At 41.2% G+C, this 15,232-nt stretch overlaps 1 protein-coding gene across 4 annotated transcripts in view; it reads left to right on the top strand.

Moving 5' to 3' along the window:
- MTUS2 (microtubule associated scaffold protein 2) overlaps positions 1 to 15,232 on the top strand; it is a 263,855-nt gene that overhangs the window by 15,474 nt on the left and 233,149 nt on the right. For 2 of the 4 annotated variants that reach the window (XM_071433977.1, XM_071433980.1), the window contains exon 1: positions 13,613 to 13,954. The exons of 1 other annotated variant lie outside the window; for it this stretch is intronic. The gene's annotated coding sequence lies outside the window, so the exon portion shown is untranslated. Of the gene's footprint in view, positions 1 to 13,612; positions 13,955 to 14,060; positions 14,473 to 15,232 lie in introns of those variants that run through there. One more of the 4 variants, XM_071433979.1, reaches the window with a different exon arrangement.

Raw genomic sequence — 15,232 nt, 5'->3', positions numbered from 1 at the left:
ATCCTGCAGTTTCCTTTTCTCTTTAAGTTTCATCCTACTTCTGTTCCTTTGCCATCACATCCGTAGGCTCCCAAAGGCTTTTGAGATGAAACAAAAATATTGTGAAGTCTCAGAATTATGTTGCCACCTATGAATGAGGGGAGGTACCTTAGACTGTGTCCAGAGGGCTGAACAAGAGGTGGGTATGTGGCAGGGAGGGATTTACTTGCCCTACTCTATGTGGAGAGTTGTTCTGCACTACCCAGCACTCAGCTCAGGGTCTCCTTAGGGACCCACAGTGCCCTGTGCAACACAGTTATTGAGCCACGTGCTTTTTTTTCCAGCAAACATTTGTGAAATATGGTGATCACCAGAGTATTTGGGCACACAGGGTTCAATGCTATTGACTTTTGAATTATTCTACTCACAGCCTCAATGCAAGGTAGAGGCTGGCTGCAAAAGAATGTCAGTTTTTCTAGCTGGAAGCAAACCTCCTTTTCTCTAGTCCTAAAGCTTCTCCAATGGAGAGGTAGGAAGCACCACTGTGAAGCTGCTGTGGCAGCCAGAGAGCAGACAGGTAGGCTGTAGTAGGCAGTCTCTAACATAATATTCAGCTCCTTTGAAGCTTATGTATTTTGGTAAGTATAAATCCCAGTTTAATGTTAGATAAGGAAAAGTTATCTGCTGATGAGCAAATTGACAGGTCACTCTAGGAAGTCAGAAGATCTACTGGCAGCAGTGTTAATGCTGTTGCAGGCTGGGTTTGTGTTTGGCATCACAACTGCTAAGAATGCAGTCATAATGCTCAGAAAGATGGCATGGCCGGTAACATGCTCTGTTTTCATCTTGACTTTTGGAGTAACATGGAGCCAAAGACCTGCCTGTTTGATTTTTCTTGTGTCTTAACACATCCAGCTGAATGTGATCCCTTTGTATCCTGCTAGTCTTTCATATATGCTGAAGTAGTAAGTGTGAGGCCTCAGAGTTCTGATCTATAAAAGGCAGCAGTATTGATCTTGCTGATACAAGTTCAAAGCTCTATCTGGAAATACATGATACCTCTAGAGAATGAATCAATGGTGTGCTAGGGTGTGCATTTTTGAGGCAGGGCTGTATCTCATTCAGAACTGTGGTTGCCCCCAGTGAGTTGCTAACACTAAGATGTGAGCATCCCTGCATTTGGCCAATCTGATCACTGGTAGCACTTGAGCCATTCAAAATTCAGTATTGCAGTCTGTAGGACTCTGCAGACTTTCTTGGGGTTTTCTGCCCATGCATCCCTGTTCTCTGCATACTGTGCCTGAGGCTGCTTCATTGGGCATGAGGTATGGGATAGAGGGTGACCCTTCTTCATCCACTTCAAGTATTTTGGGATCTAAAGGTGTCCTTTGCTGGCACAGCATCTGGGTTTCTTTATCAGTGAGAAAGGTGGAGACAAGGAGATGTGTTGCTCTGTGGGCTTGGGATCTATTTAGAGTGTACTTTTTGGGCCTGAGGATTCAATTCCTCCCCAGACAAGACATTATTATCTAGTCTGTGCTCATGGAGAGCTTGGTATAACTTGTGTGAGCAGTAAGGACCAAGACTAAAACAGTCTTCCTTGCTTTGTTTGTTTGGGTTTTTTGTTTGTTTTTTTCTAGTAGATCATAATGAGATTCATTACAGTCCTACTAATTTTTCTTCTGATATTCAATGATCTCCTGATATTTAATGATTTTTTTAATGCTGGATTTGCATGCATGTTCTTTATACATATGTGTCTAATACCTACAGTTTGAGGAGAAAAAGCAATGCAACTGTTTTTGAAGTCTGAATTAACAATTGACAAATAAATATGTTGCAATTTATTTTTAATGATGAAGGTTTGGAGGATTGACTCAATTTTTTATTTGCAGGGTTTTTCAATGCAAAATTTATTCTGCTCTTCTTTATGTTACTTACTCTTACAGGTAAATACATGTAGACTCAGTTATTTTTCCTGCTGGAAGTACATAGGCTTGTAGCCTGGCATGTATATTTTTCTAGAATTCCCATAATTCCTGTCAGATGTCATCTCTTCACATTTGAGCTGCAGTTAAGGTTTGTCTGTGTTCCACTGTTGGGATCCATCACTACCATACCTAGGAGGTTTCCCAGACACATCAGCCATGATCTTACCTTTCCTCTCATAAGGCAAGGGTTTAATTTTTTCCTACAATGCTTTGTTCTTATTACATTAGTTAATACTGGGATAAAATACTTCATATTAGTTTTGACTTTTTGAAAAAGAAAAACTTACCAGAAGCTTACAGTAAGCCTTTTGTCTGCCCAAATATTGCACAGGGTATGAACAGTTACCATGTGTAAAGGTACTTCTAAAGGAGACAGTGAGGCTGCTTCTTGCTCAAGTGAGTTTAACTCTTGAGGAAGAGGAGGTCTTTGCTGACATAATAAACCATACAAAAAAATAAATGTAGGAAGCTTGGAGTCTGTCTTCCATTTTCTGATTTGCAAGTGTATTCTTCTTCTGTCTGCCCTGACACTGTTTAAAATTGGTTCCTGTAAATTTTGGGGCTTTATTAATTTGACTGACATTAAAATGCTGTTTCTATGGAGTCAAAAGCATGCTTTGCCTGCTGGTTCCTTAAAAAAGCAGAGAAAAAAGTAAATAATTGTTCCACCTTTGAATATGAGGAAAGATGAAGAATACACCAAATTCCTTTGTTTAAAAATAAAAGGAAACATGTATGATCTTTCTCCCAAATTCTCCTGAAGAATCCATTTGTTAGATATTTGTCTCTTAGGGATTTTCTGAACGGAGGAGGCCTGAATTTAGGCATATAGCTGTCTTTAGAATGTGTATTTTTTTCAATTTTGACTCACAAAAGGTAATATAAATATTTTGTGTATTTAGGGGTTTATGTTACTTCTAGTTTAGACTAGAAAAGACAAAACTGTGAACCTGCTGCAATTTTTAGAGAAACCCATGTCATTTTATTTTTGCAGCAAATACATGTTCCACTCTTAGTAAATTTCAAAGACTACATTGCTAAAATTCCCTGGGCAATTGGCTTGGCATCTGCTAATTTAATTCCCATGTAGTACTGTAATAGGATATAAAGTAGACCTCTGGGGAAAAACTCTAAAGAATATGAAAAGGATTGCTTTGCTTATGCTGCAAATGGTGATAAGAGGTAAAAGAAAGTTTGGAGGAGTAGATGAAGGAGATTTGAGCTCTTCCAATACCAAACCTTATCCCAAATGGGAAGAAATTATTATTTGCACCCTGTATCATGGAAATGCCTGAGATTAAACTTGCTGTGACGATGAGAGAAAATAGGTGTTGACTGTCACCACCTTCCACACCCTCAAGGTCAGCAAGCAGATTTTTCTTTCCCAAGTCTCTCTTCTGATCTCCCTCAATTTAACCCATGCTATGAATTCCTGGCTTGACTCTCCTACTCATATCAGTTACTTTTACCATTAGTAAAAACCTGGATCTGTTGGTTTTCTGATTTCCCACCTTCCGTCACCTGGGCAAAAGGCAAGAAGAGTATGCTGAGGGTTAGGAAGTACCATGTTGCCTAAAGACTCATCTCCTAACTAGAAGAGGACATAGCACAAATTATAATGGACCATGTGTAGATTCATACTGACATGCTCTGAAAATAATGCTTTGGTTAAGTTAGGAGAAAATTTTGTTATTGCTCCACTGAGCTGCAATTATGTGGGGTGGAATCATAACCACGCAAGTCTGGATAGAGGCAAGGGGGAATGCTTATGTATTGATAAAGAAACTAAGAAGGAAACAGCTCTCTGAAAAATTACTCTGCTGCACTTTTTACCACTGTTGATGGGTCTCTTCAAACTTTGCCATGCCTAACACAGTTTTTTCCTCAACTTTTTCAGCTTTTTTTTCCTGGAAAAAAATTAAATGTCCTTGGATTTATGTTCCTGCTGTTGACACTGCACTTCACATGAAAAACATTTTATTTGGAAACATGCTGATATTTTTGCCCAGACATTACTTTATAAATTCATCCTCTCATCCCCATCCCTGAGTAGGGGATTATTTTAGCTCCTGGATGGGACTGACCTGGTTTTACCACCTTTCACAGTTGCAGTTACTACTGCTTGGTCAGCTCTTTCCAAGACTATCTGCCCGATGTCCTGTCATGGCGTTCTGCACCTTACTACATCTCTGGTTTCTCTCTGTGAATGGCTCATCGGTATTTCAGGCATGTAGTTGAAATAGATATTCTCCTTTTTTTTCCCTTGTACATTTTTCTGTGCAGAGAGCACAGCTGACTACTTCCCACTCTCACAGCAGGGAGTTACCTACACATTTTACTTGAAATCCTGTCACTTTTCCTGTAACGCCCCTTAGATATTCAGTGTCCCACTTCTGATGGAAGTGCCTTTCCCATCACAGCTGTGTACATCAGCCGCTCTTCAGGCTGACCTTCCCTGCTGCACCACCTTCTGCGCTGTCCCCCTTTGCTACCTCTCATCTTCAGCCAAGGTAGTAGAAAGTTCTTATCCTCAGCCCTGAATGCCCTTCACATCTTTACCTGATCCTTGGCCACTTGGACTCCTCACTCATGAGCCACTTGTCAGTGTACTCCAACAGTGCACTATTATGTTTGTTCCATTTAAACTGATTTTATTTCCACACACTGGGAACTGGTGAAGTTGAACGGGGATGCTGGTAAAAATAATTTTGTTGTAATGTGGTTTACAGTAATGAGTTTTGGGCATGGTCAATAATGATGGGTCAGTTCTAATTCTGTGGGTGTTTGAAGGATTTTTCCTTCTAATTATGAAGGAAATCACTAGCAAGAATGTTAAAGATTTCAGTTTTCTGCCCTTTGGCACAAGCCCTTTCTGGAAATGAAAAATCTCTTCTCAAAGATGGACAATTTATAAAGTGAACTCCATGGATTCACTTCAGCATTTTGGACTTTCATGGTCAAAAATAAGCAAGAAAACTACTTGGGGCTTGAATGTCTCATCTGGCTTTGCACTGAGTCAGCTCCAGCAACTCTACCGCAGAGTAACACCTGAGTTTTACAGTGTTCACGCTCAGAAAATCATCTGAATTGGAAGGGACCCACAGGAGCCATCAAGTCTAGCTCTTATGTGAATGGCCAGTTATGGACACCCAGTTTACTGGGGTGGGGGCTTTGATTTGACAGTCTGCAATTTTCTGTTTTAATATGGCTGAAGAGGGGCTTTAAATCACCAAATAATAATGCAGAATGACACTCATCTGAGAAGTGAGGCTTATCAAGAGTCTTATTGGCTTCACTAGCCATTTGGATGAATCAGACCATGGATCTGGTAACAGGTTCAATCAGCCAGGCTCTCATGGCTTTTGTTCAGCTTTCATATTTAGAGTAGGATGGTGGGAATCCAACAACTATCCTTCTTTTCTAAACCCTCTGAACGGTGTTGTCATGGGTGTCAAGTCACTATCAGATAATCCTGTCCTCATCAGGGAGAACAGAAATTCTTCTTGGGTCTTGCACAGGCACTGCTTCAGAGGCATTTTGTCCTGCCTGTAGAAGATGTCCCTGCCCATGGTGACAGATGTTGGACCTAGGTGATCTTTAAAGTCCATTCCAGCCCCTTAACATGCTATTATATTTTTCCTTTCTTTTGTTTTTTTTTCATCTGCTTTTTCTTATTGCCTTCAAAAGGTTGTGTGACTTGACTGGGAATACAGTTTTCACATGCTTACAAGTTCCATTCAGATTTCAGTGGATTGAGCCCATTGCGTCTTCATTGATTTATTGTATTATAAACACAGACTATGTCCTCAAGACACATCTTTTTTATAAAAACCTTCTATATTATGAGGCTGTACCTCATAATATACCAAATTTTATTTCACTTTTTAAAAGTTATTAAAGGAGTTTGGGTGTTACCTTAAATTTCTAGCTTATAGTACTGCAAGCTGCATTGAAGGAAAGGGTGCAGCTGCTGTAAAAATCCTCCTGGCTTATGCTGTGTTCTTTGAGTAGAGGTTTTTTATCAGCTGGAATTGCAAAATCTGTCCTTCCCACTTCACTCAAGGGAAGAATCAATGGCACTAATTCTGAAAAAATGCACCTGCAAACCATTGGTAGGACAGTATCCTGAGGAAAGTTCAACAGCACAGAGTGGAATTGGTAGTCCTGGAGTCTCATTTATTAAGTGTGGAGATCTGTCTGAGCTGGAGCTTCTCTTTGCAGGATGTCTGGTTGTTTACACATTACTTGAGGGCTTTACTAGGAGGAGCCATCACTGAGCACCTCCTCAGGTGCCCTGGTCACCCTTGTGAGCTGACACATCACTTTTATGCCAGGAAAGTGGCTATACATAACGTAGAGCAGTGCAGAGGTTCCTCTTTACCATGAATTGCCCAAAACTGTAAATGGCCACTCTTCACTAGCACAGTTGGTCTCCACTTGTAGTAAAGTTGGGCCTTGCTGATTAGTCTACAAGCCCTCTTGCAGGCACCATTTCCTTTGTCCAGCCCCACACTCCATAAGGGAACAGCCTCTCTTTCTTGTGAGAGTAAATAAGTGTAGGCAGTTTATCGAAGTAAGGTGAAAGAGTCTAAGCCACCTCATGTTCTTGGTGGAATAAAAGAATTTGTGCTCAATGAAATAGCTTTAGAGAACAGAAGAAATCTTTATTTTACTGCTGAGAAGTTGGCTTCCCGCTGATCTAGTGAATCTCAGCCATCCCTGCTTATTAACTTTTATATTCCAAGAGTTCATTTTGAGTGCTCTCTTCTGAGAGGCCAGAGAAAATTGCCTGGGATATGGAGAGCAGGGAATATGAAAACATCTCTGGTTAATGCAATATGTAATCCTCTTATTTGATATCAGTGATAAGCGGATCCTTGATCTGTGAGTACTATGGTCCTTTTTGTAGTCAGGGTATTCTGTTAGCACAATGACTAATGCCTCCCTTCCCAACTACATGAATGCTTCTTATTTACACGGCTTAAACTCTTTATTCTTGATACTAACTGATCATCTAGCAGACTGGCTGCTGGCATGGCTGGGCACTGCAGATTGAAGGAGAGTGCTCTCAGTGACACACATCATTACACAGGCTCCGGCCCTTGCTGCTGGGAATTGTGTAGGAATAACAAAAACTGTAAAAATATCTGGCGCAGCAAGGCTGAAAAGCATAGAACTGAGCCACTTGCACTGCTTAACTCTTAGTGTTCAGAGTGTCTTGCAGCATGCTCTTAAGACAGAGTAGATGAAGTGAGTAAAACAAAATCTCTCAGCAAAGCTGAAGGTCTTTCATAGCTAAAATGTTCAAGAGAATCCTTGACAGCTTCAGCTGTGTCTTAGGATCATTCTTATCACTTGTTTTCATACATGATTTAGGGAAACAGTCAGTACAGTATGATTGCAAGCATGGTTTAAATTTCAGTGGAAATACAGAAGAGAAGGCAGGAAACTGAGGATGGAGAAAACAGACAGGGGGAGGATAATTAGGTGCAAAAATTGAAAGTCTAAGGAGTGGCAGAAATAAAACTTGGAGGGATGATGAGGAAGTAAACTTCAGGGACGCAACAAAAGCTTTCATAGAAAGTGGTGAAATGGTCTGCATACTGTTAGAAACAGATACTGCTCAACATAGGCTTTATCTTAATGGTGTATGTTGTAGACTTAGAAGAGGAGAGCTGGAAGACATCCTGAGATGTCATCTTTTACATGTGCACCCTCTAAATGTTGCTGACCCATTTTCACATGCACTGATGAGAATCCATGGCACTCACTAATTGCACGGGTATTCTTTTAGACTCTGCTCAGGCATCTGGAAATATTTAATTGATATCAAGCATGACTGGAGGTTGAATCCAGGTAGTAGGATAGTCCCCTCAGTAAAAGTAACTTGAAAAGTAACCATGTGTGTACATCAGACACCAGTATTACAATGATAAAACCAATCTTTCTGGAGGAAGTCTAAGAGTGGCACTGGGAATAATTTAAACTTGAAGACCAATAGAATTGAAGTGTGTTTCTGTTGAAGGACACTTTGGTTTTTAGCATCCACAGAATTGCTAGAGTAAGGTAGCTAGAGAAAGGACGTTAGTACTCAGAACTTCTTACTCAGTGTTTTGTAGTTTTGGTTCTTACCAGAGATCTGTGACTGGTGTAATTGACCATCTTTTGCCCAGTCAACAGACATCCCCATGCTTCTGTTTCCCTACTTGCCCCATATTTGAATTATTGGTCCTTAAACCTGGAGCTGCAACAGACGAGTCTCATGCATGTAAATAAAAGTTCTTATGCAGCGTTATGAGTACTTATAAAGTTTTTCTTGTATGCAGAACATGTTATCATGTCCTAATAGGAATATCAGCAAAAATAAGGGTAGGAGGAAGCTGTTCCTGAACTGTCTGGTACACTTGCACTGTGTTCAATTAATTTTAGAGAATTTTCTTAGGAGTGCTGGGAGCTCCAATCACTCTACATTCTTACAGGAAATCAATGGGACAATCTGTAAAATCAAATGTTGATTCAGGAGAAAAAGAGCAAACCCCTTTCACATAAAGAAATGTTGCATTTATCAATTAACATGTCCATGAAACACAATTAACATGTCCAGATACACCAAAAATTAGTAGAATTTTTAAAACAGGACAATTTTATGAGTTTCAAGACTACAGAATTATGCAAATGGTCACAAAAATAGCAGAACAACTGAAGCTTGGTTTCTATTGGACTTTTCTCTCATGATTACTTCACTTTTTACTGAGTTGTACCAAGCCCTTTTGTAGGAAGCCAAAGAAGCCACACAGGGGAGAGTCTTTAGTGATGCTGAAATTGCTGTGGAAACATCAGTCACAGTAGCACCTCATTAGGCAATAGACAGTCAGCATGGGAGAGACACTGTGATGAAGAGATTAATTCCTTGGTGTATCATAAAATACTTATTTCAGTTGCAGCTTTCTCATCATTAAGGAAAATTTTTCCCATGAAGACTTTCTGTTGTCACATGAAGTGAAAGCTACTTTCTGTACTTTCCTCAGCTCTACTCCCTGATCACCAACTTTCACAAAACTGTGGGAATTCATCACTTCCACCACAGTTGCTTGAAACTGGCCAGGAAGTCAAAAAGAAGACAGGTCATGCATATAAACTACTAATAGTAATTTAGGATGTACTTGGACATAAAGGAAACCCTTACATGTAAGAGCTCATTTGGTCTGTAATGAGTGGATCTGAGGCTATGGGGTCATAGAGGAGGGGAATGTTTGTTCTTTGTATGCTTTCTGCATTACTCTTATGTCATCCTGTGAAGTATGGTTCATAGGGATATTGACCATAGGGTGAGAAGCCAGATGGGCTTCAGCTCTGATCTGAGAGGGCAACTGCTGTAAAACACCTTCAAATTCCTTTATAGAAAGATGATTAAAGCATAGAACATCTCAGTAATGAGCATTTTAATACAGTAGAAGGCAGGCAGTAAGCTAACCTCAGCTGGGAGGTTCCTCAGAAAAGCCAGCGATGAATGTGTGTGCAGCAATCAAGGAGCACTTCTGGACCTCACAATGGCTGAAGACAGCTTTGACAATTTTGCAGCTCAGGGATTTTCATCTCTGTGATTTCAACATGGTAGATCGTGCAAACACTAAAAGCAAACAAACAAAAAAAAAAAATCCACCTGCCAAAAAGCTGTTCTACAACTGCATGCTAAAGTGCAGTATGGATGATTAGAACTTCTCTCCTAGACAGTTTCTGTTCTGTAATGGGAATTATGTACTGATGTCAGAGGAAAACTGATTCTGATGGTGATCTTAACTTGCTGCTTGTACAGGCTGTGCTACAGAGTAACTGAATGTGAATGCTTCCAGTTCAGACAAAGGATTAATACATAAGTCTATTGAGCTAAAGTATTCATATTTCTGAAGCAAATCAGTAATGATGTTTTCTCAGAAGCTACGATTAAAAAAAACTCAGAAAACAATCAAACAAGAAAACCCAAAAACCTCTTTTAAGCTGTGGAATTTTATATTTTTTGTCATGGTTTAGCCCCAAGTCAGCCCCTCATGCATTCCCTACCAGCAGGATTGGGAAGAGAATTTGAAGAGTAAAAATGAGAAAATTTGTGGGTTGAGTTAAAGACAGTTTGATAGGGAAAGCAAGAGCTGTTCATGCAAGCAAAGAAAAACAAGAAATTAAAATCACCACTTCCCATGGGCAGGCTCATGTTCAGCCATTTCCAGGAGAGCAGAGGCCCATCACCCAGGACTGTGACTTGGGAAGACAAACCCATCACTCGAAATCTCATCCCCTTCCTTTTTCCTCCTTGTCCCCCCAGCTTTATATGCTGAGCATGACACCCCGTGGTCTGGGATATCCCCTTGATCAGCTGGGATCAGCTGTCCCTGCTGTGTCCCCTCCCAAATCCATGTGCACCCCCAGCCCAGTCACTGGTGGGGTGAGGTAAGAGGCAGAAAAGGCCTTGACCCTGTGTAAGCCCTGCTCAGCAGCAACCAAAACATCCCTGGATTACCAACACTATTTTTCCCAGCACAAATCCAAAACACAATCCAGTAAGCAGCCACTGTGAAGAGAATTAGCTCTAAACAAGCCACAACCAGCACAACATGCTTAACATGCAAGATCTTTGTAGAAAAAAAAAACATTTAATTATTTTTATTTCTAGTGCTGTTGCATCTGCTGTTGGGAGCTGCTTGGGTTCATGGTGTTCCTGTATCTGATTTTTGGGGATATCCCTTTTTGGTTGCAAAAGGATTTGTATGTTTTTTTGGCTGCTGCTGGCTTGACTGATGAAGAGTGCTGGTATCTGTCACTGGTTTATTTCCTAATAGTGGTCTTTGTGCAAGACCTTATATAATGATATTTCAGGTGGAAGAGTGTCCTCCTAAAACTGCACTGGGAATTAAGCTGTATGTGTATTGTTGCCTATAAGGAGATTCCCAGTTAGTTTTCAAAAGTGTTTATTCCTGGTAGAATAAAGACCTTAACACAGTTTTTTCCTTGAGGTGCTGGTGAGGAAGATCAAACATACCAGGCAGGTTTTTAGCTGTGAAAATAATCAGCACCCAAACCCCAGTGAAAATATAAAGTAATATTTAGGGACTCTTGGCAAATAAAACAGCTCCTTCAACACCTTTGCAAGTTAAAAATGGGGCACTAAATTGCATGAATCATATACTTTAAAAACTGGACTCCAGTTCACTTTTATTTCAACAAATGTAGATGTTGAATCTCAGATGAATAATATGCATCAGGAAGGCATATTGTGTTTGCTTTTTGGTGTATGTGTTGGTTTGTTGTGGTTTGTTTTACCCAGAAATAGCTCTAAACAACTTAAATGCAGTTAAAAGAAGCCCATCTGTTACTGTTCTTGTTTTCTTACCCATCATTTAAATGGTAAATATCAAACTGTAAATACTTCAACTGTGTTCTCCTCCTTGACAAAGAACAGGTGGTAGCAGTTCACCTTATTGTGAAAGTAGTGCAAAAATGCAGGGCAGGTCTGAAATCATCAGCTGCTTGGTACAAAGTACTTATTCCAATCAACTGCCAAAACATTTCCCTCTTAGTTTCTTTAGGTCACAGTTACCTGCTTTTCAGGCTCTCTTCTCCATTAATCTGAAAGGAGGTAACCCTAGCTGATAGGAATGTTTTAGAAAGAAACAGTTTACACCCTGTGAATTTTTGAAATGTCCTTTTTATTTTAATGGTTCGCATATACTTTGTTTAATGAGTTTGAACAGCTTTAATTTAAACTACAGTGGGTGCTCTAGTGCTCTACTACTGCTGCTGAAGCACTGTCAGGCAACATTGGTTCTTGTCCAACAAAACAACATAATCAAAAAAATGTGCAGTAATTTTTATAACAATAATGGTTTCCTTCATGGAAAACAGCAAATAAATGTGCCTGAAGACTCTGCCTGGACACAAATTATTTAAAGCTTGCTGTTGTGGTTTTTTTTTTCCTGTCAAATTTAAGCTTCCGTTTGTATCTCTGCTGTCACTTGTAGGTTTTATCTTTCTGAACCTAAGGTTTTTCTTTATCAGCCCTATCTCAAAAGCCATTTATTTAAGGTTCTTGAGTTTTCCTACCATGTCAAACATACTGTTTTTTTCTGATTTTCCATGGTAGTCAAGACAAATGAAGGGGGATGAAAAAATAATAGGTTTTCTCTGACCAACTGCAGTATTATGTTAAGCTACAGGTTTGTCTCTATTAGCAAAGGGCACTGCCAGGCCCCAAGGAGAGCCTGTCTGCTGACATTGGGAAGCTGCTGGAGCAGTTCCTGGCCTGAATTAGAGCCCTGCCAGGCAGTTTTCTCCCAGTGGGTTCCCAGGCCTATTTTCAGGAGTTGTAGGGTCAGGGCATGTCCCCATCAGGCAGCTGCATGCAGTCACCCATTTCAGTCGTATCTTGGAAGGTGACCTTATTCCCGGGAAGCTACTTGGGAATGACTAATTGAATGGGATAGCTGTAGCCTGTGAGGTTTCCTCAAGCAGCCTGAGCTGGCAGTGCTGGCAGCTGGTGAGCGAGGCAGCAGCTGTCCCATAATAGCAGCCTTTGATCCCACATCTGTACGTGCCCCTCCACTAGGCTGATGGAGTGGTGGCGTGGGGGGTGAAGAGCTCTGTGATGGCATGGCTCCTGTCTGCCCTGCCACCAACACTGGGCTAGAGGGGTCCTGTGTCCCCTTGCTCTAAAGGAGGTGAGGAAGTCCCTCAGGACATTCCCTCCTGGACACAGGAGCATGGTTCAGTGGCTGAAGTAATGTAACCCCCAGTGGTAAAAAGGGAATCGGAACATGTGTCAGAATGTGATGTTTTCAGGTTCAACAGATTAACAAAATTATGTAAAATTAGGTTGGTGTTAGTTTGTGATTTATGTTTCCTCATTTTCTTTCTAAGCACTGAGTTTTTCATTTGTTTCTCAGATCATTCTTCTCCTTCCATTTCTCATGACATCGCTTTCTTCCCATGCCTGTTCCCTCCTTCTGTTGTGTTCTCACATTCCTGGCTGCTTGCCCCACTCATGAATTCTGCTGTATTGCATAGTTTCACTTGTCTGTAACCCAGTCCTAGTTTTCTGTAGTTTATCTCTTCTCTGATGCACACCTTGCCATGCCCTCAATCACCCTTGCTCCCCACCAGTGAAACCACAGTGGTAATGCCTGTCACTCTCACCTTTCTTTTACTTCCCTCCTTCTCAGTTTTCTCAGATTGAGGAGGACTGTCTCCCTTCCCAGACTGCCACCTCTAGCTGAGCTCAGTGTCCTTGCCCATCTCAACCCTTTCTAAGCTGTGTAGTTTCTCTGGTGTCCCATCATACTGACAGACAAGGATCCTGGATATTGATACTGCACAGGGTAAAGTAGGCACTGAGTAATCTTTTCCTGCTCAAGCAGCTTTAAAAAGCAGGATTTTTAATCCTTCTTCTTCCCCAGTGCAGGCACATTCAGGTGAGACTGTTCTCCAGTTTTAGAAGAAAATTAGAATTTGTTGCCATACAGAAAAGGAGCAGGGAAAAACGGTGATTAAATGGTGGCAGCTGTGTAAAACTCTCGCATTTAACTGTTTTGTATTTTTGCAGCATAATTGCATAAGTGCCAGGTGACATCTCTGTCTCTTTGTGGGTTGGTACCAGCAGTAGGGAGAGCTGTGTGAGGCTGCTCATGGGGGAGAGATGAGGTGGCTGCCCAGATACTTCAGTTTTGTGCTTTGGCATTATTTTCTGAGCCACAGTTACTGGATTTTCCTGCTGGCGCAGGGGGATCTGTGAGCTGCAGCTTCCTGGCAGGATTCTGGGAACAGCACCAAAACCCCCGACAGGCAGCGAGCAGGTTTTGTGCTCTGAGTCAGAAGCAGGCTGAGAAGATGCAGCCTTCAAAGCATGTATCCAAGATGGGGAAGGGGATCTGTGAGAGGAGGATATTTCCAGTGTGAGGCTCAGAGCCCGGAGGGACCCTCTCCTGCCAACACTCTCGGTGAGTCTGTGGGTCAGCTGCTAGTTTTTGTACAATCACAGGAGAAGGGAGATTGCTGCCTTTCACCACTGCTACCCTGAGCCAGCTCATCCTTCTAGCTATTTCTGTCTATGCTTATCTATAGCATCATCCCCCTTGTGCTTGTGTACCTGCCAAGCATTCAAAACAGGCACTGCTGTGGCAGCCTCTTTCCTTCTCTCCAGCCTTGGAGATAAACGACTGGATTGCTTTTTATTCTTAATTGTTTCTCTGCATCAAGAATTTACGGTGGGAAAGCTAAGCTGGAGAAATGCTTTCTGGAGTGGGTGGCCAGATTGGCAGATCTCTACTTGTTCTTAGCCCCTAGAGAAGTCCTGCAGGCAGACCCGTGCTGGGCTCACTCTGCTCTTTTTGAGAGTGATGGTTTCTCGGAGTGAGATGTGGTCTCGGGTAAAAACAAACCAAGTTTGGATGCAAGAGAGAAGATCTGGATCTGACTTGCCCACAAGGGGACCCAGAACAGAAAGCTGAATGCTTGGGTGAGTTCACAGCAGCCAGCTTGTCCAGTGCAGGACACTATTCTTTATTATAGACTGAGTTATCTAAGGTAAAAATAGCAGTATCAGAAATCCTAATATCTCTACACTATCTATATACCCACTGCAGCTGTATGTGTTGTTTTGTTTAGTTTGGGGTGTGAAGCAGACTGCTCTCTGTGTTTAGTCCATCTCACTGTGGCTTGTGGAGTTGTGGAGTTGCTGGGAGTTTCAGTGCTTTCATTTGGAGTTGTGCAAATACATGCAGGTGTGTAAAATTTACATCCTGCTTTAGTGTCTTTGTTACAGCACTGGTTTAAGTAATTAAATTTCACTCAGATTTGGAAACTGACATTAAAGCATGTCTTCTGCTACATCAGTGATTTCACAGGCAAAAAAGCATACATATCTTTATTTGTAACATACTGTTTCGTATGCCTAAAATACAAGGTGCAGACGTAGTGAAAGTTTCAATGCACCTTCCCAAAGTTGCTTTGTTGGATAGGTGTGAAAAGATTGAATATTCAGAATTTTCTTCTTTTAAGTAATCAGATTTTAAACAGAGAATTTCACTGTGAGGCTGTCAGGGCTTCCCAGATACTTCTATCCTTACACTGACTGAAACTGTCATTGTTACATTTGAAATGAGATGTGGGTTCAGACATCCTACATCTATATTTCTTTGTTAAATCTGTAATTAAACATGAATTCCCATGGCAATATGTACAGTGGAAGTTGTTTTGGTGAGAAAGAAGCATTGCAG

Source organism: Agelaius tricolor, unplaced genomic scaffold (genome assembly GCF_023055355.1).
Source record: "Agelaius tricolor isolate 1412-34295 unplaced genomic scaffold, bAgeTri1.0.p SCAF_9, whole genome shotgun sequence".
In the NCBI taxonomy this organism is placed as follows: Eukaryota; Metazoa; Chordata; class Aves; order Passeriformes; family Icteridae; genus Agelaius; species Agelaius tricolor.
The sequence above is the reverse complement of the archived record's forward strand: the minus strand, read 5'-3'. Positions and strand labels throughout refer to the sequence as shown.